The sequence below is a fragment of the Numida meleagris genome, chromosome 2, assembly GCF_002078875.1.
Source record: "Numida meleagris isolate 19003 breed g44 Domestic line chromosome 2, NumMel1.0, whole genome shotgun sequence".
Lineage (NCBI taxonomy): Eukaryota > Metazoa > Chordata > Aves > Galliformes > Numididae > Numida > Numida meleagris.
In genome coordinates this window covers 95,994,967-96,004,556 of record NC_034410.1, presented here as the reverse complement: position 1 = coordinate 96,004,556, position 9,590 = coordinate 95,994,967, and the positions used below count along the sequence as shown (strand labels likewise).

General features: G+C 41.1%; 1 long non-coding RNA gene across 1 annotated transcript; it reads right to left on the bottom strand.

The window, feature by feature from the left end:
* On the bottom strand, positions 275 to 6,295 carry LOC110394742. The gene is made up of 3 exons (XR_002435839.1): positions 6,127 to 6,295; positions 5,777 to 5,858; positions 275 to 622 (listed from the first exon to the last, which is right to left on the bottom strand). It is a non-coding gene; the product is annotated as an uncharacterized LOC110394742 (long non-coding RNA).

The window sequence follows — 9,590 nt, the reverse complement described above, 5'->3', positions numbered from 1 at the left end:
TTTCTTCTGAAAGAAGGAATAGAGAAAGGGCTTGAAGGAAACAGAGCCACGTGAGGTCAGTTCGTACCAAAAGACCAACATTCTTGTGCGTGTGTGTGTGTTGTCAGTAATACACTGACAACATACTTATTAGCTTAGACTTTTACTTACGTCATTCCACATGGAGAAGGAGGAAGTTGTTATCTGCTGCTTGCTTTTCATTTTTATCTTCAGGGAAATTCAGGACTGCCGCAGTGCATTGATAGGTAAACGCTAATTTTCATACATATTGGCATCAGTGCTCATGGGGCATTTTATTCAAATTGTTCAAACCCATAGTTGTGGTAGGATCTGGAAGGGAGGAATTATATCAGACTCTGAAAGGTCAGGATAACAGCTTCTGAAGAAATAACGTATGGTCACGATCTCTGTACTGCAGGGTAGTTTATAATTTCAGCATTTTTTTCTGCCTGCACTTCTGAGAAGGATCGCTGAGGTTTCATGAGATCTGGGGATGTGAGTTGTTTGCCCCTAAGGCTTTTCGCTTGGGCCGAGGTCCGTGGACAGCTTATTGACTGACGGAGCCAGTGGATTCACGGAGGCTGATTAGCATGCTGAACAGCACCATGTTGAAAGAACTGTTCTAGGTGAAGAAAAGCATCGAAATATATTAACATTGACTTATTTTCTTATGAAATAAGTGGATTCATAAATGCCACTGAAAATGATTGGTCATGAGCAGAAACACTAAATTGAGTGTAAAAGCTCTTCTCATGGTGAAACTCGCTGGTCACCCGCTCCCTGGCTTTACTTTCCAAGTTATTTACACATCACTAGGAATACACTCGATTTGGCTTGCTGCCACGCAATGCAGTTGCTCAACTGTATTTCCTGCTAGTAACCTTATTTCCATTTCACAACGACTTCTGATCACTGATTATTATATCTCTAGATTAACTCACCTTGAATCCATTTATATTCTATGTAGAGAAATAGGCATTTTAGAGGAGGAATTTGCTAGATAGTAATGTAATCATGTTCGTAATTTTTCGATTTTAAACATCTGCATTACTGAGATACATTGCACCCCACATTTGATTTATTATATCAGCTTGATACCTGGTAAGAGGCTTGGCTGTAGAAATCAGCATTTAGCCAGCAGAACTGCATTGTAAGAGTCAGTCCTTTTCACTGCAGCTGGTTAAGTTTGGTATGAATGATAACATTTTGTGTAATATCTATTGTTTTAACCCTTAGTGGACATAATGTTGGTCCCTATTAGGCATGATTATAGCCTATCTTTAAGTGGCCCATATCAGAGGTTGGTTTTCTTACCAGCAGTGTAATATTACTCCCCAAATTGTTTGAGTGAGCAAATTCCAAGCATAGGCTTGATATTTATATTGATGTCAAAGTTTTCTCATGTCCAATAAAAAATAAACAAATAAAAGCACTGTAGTACTCATTTGGAATAGAACAAGCTGCAGAAAAAATTGCATTATTTTGCTATCATTTCATACACATAGTACAGCATGGATTTGCCTAACTTATAAGTAAGCCAAATAGTATCAAAGTGTTGATTAATGATAGAGACTGACTTTTTAAATTGTCATCATTGTTTTGATAACAAACAATTAAAGCAATCATTTTCTAAGGTCATTCTAACTCTGAATAATACTAAGTTTTAGTTCTTGAAATCTGATAGTGTAATTTCAAAAACCAAAAAATAAAAGTCCCTTACTTAATAGGTATGTATCTGTATTTGTATATCTGTCAATATTTCCAATTTTTGAAGTGCAACTTATCCACTCAGTATATTCCCAAAAAGGCACAGAGAATCACAGAATCTCAGGGGTTGGAAGGGACCTCAGGAGATCATCGAGTCCAGCCCCTTGCTAAAGCAGGTTCCCTACAGTAGGTTGTACAGGTAGGCAGCCAGATGCGTCTTGCACATTCAGTAAGCTCACAACAACAAAATGCAATAAATATAAAGTCTAACATTATGTAATATAACTTATGGACTAGCACTAGTTCAGATTTCCACAGGCAATGGAAAGTGCTTACAGTTTACAGGAAGAGAAACGCAGAACTTGGCACTATTGAAAGTATGCTGACTCTGCATCACTTTTTTGGGGGATGGGGTTAATATTCGGCTGTGAGCTCTGTGCAGTTCATAGAAGACAACCACCAGCTCACATTAGAAATCACGTAAAATCTTAGAGACAATATATGGAAAGTAACAGTATTAAACCTCAAAGTTTGCACACTTGACTGAGTGATAGCTTTTCTCCTTTTTACTCACTGTCTGCAGGACATGCAGAGAAGTAATCTGATGGTTTAGAAAGCTGCAAAAAATAGAAGAGGTAAATCAAGCTAGGGAAGCAGTATGGTAAAGGCATGAAGCACGCCTGAGGAGATTCACAGATTAGGGCCGAGGCTATTGTTTGTTGACACAATAGAAGGAACAAGTTCGGAAGGTGTGTGGACGCCTGCCACATGCGGCCTCTTCCACTCAGCAGGACAGGGCTTCTATGTCAGCCTGGTGACAGGCGGCCGAGGAGAGGGGCCTCCATCTCCGGCTCTCATCCCTCCCCAGGACAGCGGTGCTACTCAGTAGCAGGGACTGGTCTGGAGATTTGGTTTTCTGCAGTCACCTCTTCCAAAACCATGCTCTTCTGAGGGCTCAAAATGCTGGATTTTTTTGTCTCATTGCATTTCAAGACAGAATTATTTAATTAGATGAAGCAGTTTGCATTGTATTGCATTCAGTAGTTTTCTCTAGTTGTGGGAATGCTCTCTTGTACTTCTCTTGAAAGCAGTGTTATGCCTTTGATTTTTGTCAGGAGAAAGTGGAAAGCCCCGGCCCTGGTGGCCCACGGTTGATGGCAAGCCCCGGGCTACTGCAAGCGTAGCGTGCTCAGTGCAGGCAGCCACAGGGATCACTGGCCTGATCCATCTCACCCCTCCTGGTCTCTTGTCTGATACCAGCTGTCCTTCCCTACCATCCTCATAGCTCTTCTCTCAACCTGTGCCAGTTTGCCATTGTTTCTCTTGAATGGAGGTGACCACAATTAATAGTGGAATATTAAGAATATGTTATTTGACATTTGCTGGGCTTCCATTTGTTTTGTTTTGCTTTGTTTTGTTTCATAGAATCACAGAATATCCCAAGTTGGAAGGGACCCACAAGGATCAAGTCCAACTCCTAGCTTCATGCAGACCACCCAAAATCCAAACCCTATGTCTGAGAGCACTGTCCAGACACTTTTTGAACACTGGCAGCTTGGGGCCGTGCCCACTGCCCTGGGCAGCCTGTTCTATGCCCATTGCCCTCTGGTACAGAGCTTTTTCTGTATATCCAGTCTTCGTTTTCATGCTGTGGCACTCTGATAGCTGATGGTCATGTGAAGGTGAAATTTATCCTGAAATTAATCTTTCTAATGATGACTGTATGACAGTATGTCCATGCAGAGGAGCTGCATCTGAGATGCAGTGACAACTCATGTTTGGACATTTGCTATCTTGATCATTGGCTTTTGCGACCTGAGTAATTTTTTAAAATGAATGACACAAAACATTGCTGTGATGTACTGTGTTTTACAGATGTAATCCTTGCATCTTTCTGAACATACAGATGTCCATTACCAAACACTATAAGTTGGGTTATGGAGCACAAACATTTCAATGGCATAGGGAAGTTTTCACCCAGCTCAATGCCATTTACATGTTCAGATAGAGCATCCTGAAGTGCATTCTTCCAAGCTGTCTTCCTTGTACACAGAGTGTTACACTGGTTTGTATATCTGGTAAATCTTTTGCAGGGGTAACCTATTAATAGCTGGTTTTCCCTACATGAGCAAGCAGCACCCTAAGCTATTTAAAGGTTAAGAACAGATCTGTAAATGGAAATTTATAGTGGTTATTTTTATTGAAATTAAGTGTACTCAATTAGTGTCCATGTAAAAGAGCTACATTAAAGAATACAATAGTCATCATGTATCTACTGATCCTTTATTAGCAGATCATGATCATATCTTTATTAGTGTTAGTAACTGTGCTGACAGTGTGGCTGACAGGTTAAGCCATTCTTATTACAGTAGCTTTTGTGCCATTGCATCAGGATCAGAAATGCAGTTCCTGAAGATTTGCCTATTATGAAGAATAGGCTGCAAAGAAATGGAAGTACATCTTGCCATTGTGTTCAGTGACACAGGTGACAGACTGCTGTAGCTGATTCTGAGCAGGAAGAGCTTGCACATAGGTAGATTTAAAGTGTTTCAGGCTTGGTACACATTAACATATTGTGTATGAAAATTAAGACTAGAACAGGATTGTTCTGAGTTGTTAAATACTTCAGTGCGGTGCATAAACAGCTGCATTAGCTGAGATTGCTGGATTACACCACTTCACTTTTGCCTTTGTGCTGTTGCTCCTCTCACATTGCTGTGACAGTTCTGCATAGCGGTGTACTACGATATGTGGACATTAGCAAAGATTTAAAATCTCAAGGAGTTTGGGAGACACCAAGCTAGAACAGTTCTCCTAAAAGCAAATAGACAAACAAAGGTGTCTGAAATTATGCGTATCGGTAAGGAAGCATGACACCACTGTAGATCTAGCTGAAACTTTAAACACAGAGAAAATGTTGCCATATTTGAGGATGCTTTCTCACATGATGCATTTTTAATTTAAAAACAAACTTTCTTTCCCAAAGTATGTGAGAAAATAAAGATTCCCCAATAACTTATTTATAAGGGACCCGTTCCAAAATTGCTGTGAGTTCTCTGGACTTCTCAACCTTTTCCCCTTCTCCATCATGCACACACCAATATTTCTTGTCACCTTTCATCCCAAATAAAATGATCCTAATCTACTTCCTGTGAGATTTCAGCCATGCTCCTGAGCTTTAGGATAACCTAAACAAATATTTGCTCCAAAGAATCTAACCCATGCTACAGAAACAGCCCAGCGCAGGTTGAAAGAAAGCTTTTGCTTTTTAGTAAAAATAAATCAGTAAAATTATATGGGTTTGTATTTCATTAAGGCATTCTGTAAGAGCTCCATCGGAATACCTTTGTAATTTCAGGACTAGCATGGCATAGGACAAGTGAATAAAAGAATAGCAGAATAAGAAAACAGAAAAAGGAGGACTCTCACAGGAAATGGTTACACACTCCTATACAGGAGAGGTTTTCCACCTCTCCATAGGTATGCAGACAGAATACTTGTAAAAACTATGTAAGTAGTCTGCCTGCTTAGTCTTCATATCTACTATTTCAGCTGTCCTAAGAAATTCATGTCTGGAAAGCACAGAAGTTGAATTCCAGTATAAGCCTGGTTTATGCTTGGGTCAACGAGTCATGTCCCTTCAATTACAAGCAAACATATGATAGCTATTTAATCCAAGAGATCATCTGCTTTACACACATATACCACAAAAATACCTATAACACACCTAAGATCTATACCACAAAAGGCCAAGCTGAGCGTGACGCAACAAGTACGTGTTACAAGCAGATGTATGGGGTAAGACAAGATAGGTGAATGAGGAGAAAAATACTGTGTGCTTATTCAGTGAGTGTGATGTTTCATCGGGGTTTAACAGTCCAGACTCATGCAGTGAAGCACAAGTTGTGTTTTTGCAATAAAGGTTGTTGATGCAGATCAGGGCATGAGGCTACACACAGCCTTGCAACATTATTTCCTGAAGCCATTTTTTACCAATTACTTGTGTGCAGTAACATGTAGGGATCGCCTAAGCAGGGTTAGAAGGTGGACATACTTGCTATGAACTTACCAGTGCTTCCGGGTCTTGCAGTTGCTTTAATGTGTACTCACTAAAACATAGTCGCCCAATTCCTTGATTCGTGTAAACAGACCTGTATGAGAGGATCGCCTTAATTTGTAAAGAATTTCTGTTGGAGGACACTGTTGCCCATTACAGCATCCAGAAGAATTACAGTGTAATTCTGAATTTGGGCATCAATAACATAAATACCTAGAGACTTTCTTTTTAAAAATAAGTCAGCCATTTGCTGGGATAGCTAAAACGTAATTTCTCAGGCGGAAGAGCTAAAACACAGAAAGCTGAAATGTATCTCTATATTTATATCAAGATGTGAGGTGATACAAGCACACACAACTTACAGATCGGATGTGATTGTGGTAAATGTGGTGACAACCTAGCTTAGCAGAATGTGGCCTAATAAATGGAGGTGATGTAAGAATGTGCTGTGACTGTCAAGGTTCTGCTCACACATGTGACTTAAAGGTGAGGCTAAGGCATGTCTTGCATATGTTCAGTGTCTTAACAGATATTTTTTTTCCCTAGTTTTTCACTCCTGGTCAAATAGGGAGATCATGATAGTCAACCTGAGCATTCACCATGACATTCAAAATTCTTTATCATATACAAAATTCATTATAAACTGAAGATAAATGATTCAGCTTCAGTGTTACAGCTGTGCAAGGTGTTGGTCAGCATGTTGCAGAGAATCGAGGATGTGTCCCCCCATAGATTTTTTCCTCTAGTTTTTCAAGTAGCAACTACAGCAATAATTCTAGCATACTTCTGTATTTGTTTATGAATTACCTTCTAAACTAAGGTGATATGAGCATATGTTGCTTGGCTTCACTTAAATCTTGAGCACTCCCCTGAAAAACTGATTAGAACTAATTTTTGATTGCCTCAAAATGTGAATGTATTACTTTGCTTATTCAATTTAGGAAGGGATTGGGGGTGTCCTTGGAGACCTAAATCAAGTAAAACTTCCTGTAACTGTGGATACTCTCATGAAAGTGTCTGTTTCCGTCTGTCTAACCGCGCAATGTATCCCATAACAAAGGGTCACAAATTCATGAAATGAGAGCTTGTCCTTTTGCTAATTGCAAAAGCTTCTGTGTCATGTAGCTTAACAGCATTACTTGATTGTAGTATGTAAGAATTGAACCACACAAGGTTACTCAGCCTCTTCAATGTGACTAGGCCCTTGCTGGATTTCAGTCTTAGTCAGCAACTTCTGCCTTGAGTACTGACAGATGGAAGTGTGCGCAGTGCTGCTGTGCAAGTCTGTCTTTGCAGAAAGGGATTTCTAGTCTGAAAAACCAAGTCATAAGCACATGAATTATCTTACCAGTAAGTGTCTGAGCACAAACTGAGCTGACTGGGATTCCCACACCAGAAGTTCCCCATTCTCTGTTTCCTTCCAGAATGTGGACAAGGAGTTAACTAGCTTGGATAAGGAATAACCAGCTCGAGTGGAAGAGGATTGTCCTGTTTCTCTAATGTGATCATACCACAAAGCTGCTTTTCACCTGATGCTTTTCTGTGCAGGCTTCTGCAGAGCATCTGGCCTGCTAGCGTGCTGCTTGGAGCTGATCCTCCCCTTCACAACTGCTCTTTTGGAGCAAAAGGCTATCGTCCTCATTTCTGCTGGCTGCTACCTGCAGTTTTTCTCTGGAAAACTCTGCTCTCTGTTCAAACCTTATCACTTTTACTCCACAGACTTCCACCAGACCACTTCACCTCCCTTTTGCTGCTCACCTGTGCTCTTCAGTGCCTCATAAAGGAGCAGCAGAGGGGTGAGCTGCTTTGTCAGGCCAGCGATCTGGTGGTAATTGGAGGAGCACAGCATAGGAACGGGGATGCTACAGCTGGGTCAGGGAGCCAAAGAACTGCTCCCTCCTGAGGCTGACCCTTTCCTGCATCACTGAGTTTGTCCTTAATCCAGGGAATGAGGTTGATTCAGAGTGAGTGTGGTCTCACAGACCTCTTCCTGCTTCTTCGGGAGGAAGAGCTCCCCTCAAAGTTCTTAAAAGGACTTTTCTGAGGTGACAGGTTTAAACACACCAGGAGAAAGGTCAGATTTTTTAGCGTGGCAGTCAATTCTCTGCATAGCGTGTGCTGTGTATTTACCAGATCCGTAGTCAGTATTTTTCATGCAGCCAGAGTCATAATTTTTCCGGTTCCTGGTTCATGTATCTTACAAAAATCCAAATGTAGCATTCCAGGGAGTGTGTACTTTTGTGTTAATATTTGACAGCTGCAGGGAGACAAACTTACCAAGAATTTATTACCAGGGAGAAATAATTATTTTTCTTGAATACCTATGCAAATACACATTTATTTTTCTCTTTTCAGACCATGGTTTGACAATGAGGTGGAGTAAAGGCATGAAAAAGAGAGGTCAGTGAGGAGAGGCAGCTCAGGTCACGCAGCATTACCCAGCTAGTGCAGTACCCAGACTTGTGGACAGTGACAGTGACAGTACAGAGGTCAGAGACCCCTGTGAAAGCTGAAGCAGGGACAGTGACAAGCACGAAGAGTCTGTTTTCCCATTGCTTAGCTCCCCCCAAAGCTTTCATTTACGTCCATTTTTCCATTTGCTTTGCCTTTGAGAAACAGACCAAAAGCCACAGAAGGGACTTCGTAAGGGAAGATGGCCTGCAAAGGGTCTGCAGGGTTTCTGTCAAAAAAAACCTCCTCTGCCTCTATGTAATGTTTTCAAGAGAAAACTCTGCATTGGTCCTGCTGTGGATTAGAGGAGCAAGGAGCAACAGGGTCCGTGGAGCTGTATCTGTAGGAGCTCCTTCCTTATTGATTCTCACTGAGTTTTGTCTTTCTTCATGGACGTTTTAGTCCAAAACAGAATGGGCAAAAGAAGCAGCTCTGTGATTTTGTGGCAGGGGCAATAGCTGTTTCATCAGTTTTCTTCCATTCAAGTGTACAATCACAGCCTCTGTGCTCTTATCTTGGGCTCACCAGCACTCAGCCTGAGGCCCATCAACCTGCGGTAGGAACCTGCAAGGGAGAGCGGGACATGAATTTTTATATATATGCACTTACATAAATATATATAAAGATCTGATAGGGCAGGAGCAGTGCAAAGTATCTCGGTTTCAGGAGAACCAGGAACTTGAGGAGGAGGATGCCATGTTGGCTGACTGGGAAGAGCAGGGAGAATCTCCCTTTTCCTTAAATTCCCGGGATTTTGCTTTTATCCACACGTGATTTGTTCTAGAAGCTTGTTTGTTAAAACAGCATTGTTGAAACCATTTCTAAAGGCAGGTTGGAATGCATCCGGTTTAGGCTCACAGTTGAGTTTTTCTGTGTGCAGAAGACACATATGCATGTGATAACTTTGATTTCTCTCTGGGGAAAATAAAAGTGCAGTGTGCAAAGAGAGTGAGAACTGCTCCTCTTATTGCTATTATTTCTAGGATTTTGTAGTTCTGAATGTGCCAGAATAAGGAATGCTGCATTTTGGAAGGAAAAAAAAGGAAGAGTGGGAATATAATTACAGCCAAAAGTTCTTTCTGGGCACAGGTCACTTGCACGTGTCATTCTTGAACTGTGCGATCTTTTCTCAAGAGGAAGAGACCCAAAGGGGTCATGGGGTTTGCAAGGGGGAGAGAGGAAATGAGAAACACTTTCCCTCTTTTGGAGAAAGGTAAAAGCAGGATATACCATGATCCTGTCAAGTCTTGTTGGCACCGAGCCTTGTCTCAGCTGGGAATAAACCTGCACCAAATATCCCCACCTTAGTACATACAGGATCAAAACTGCTAAAAAAAAAAAAAAAAAAAAAAAGCAAGGCCAAAACCAGCCAGAT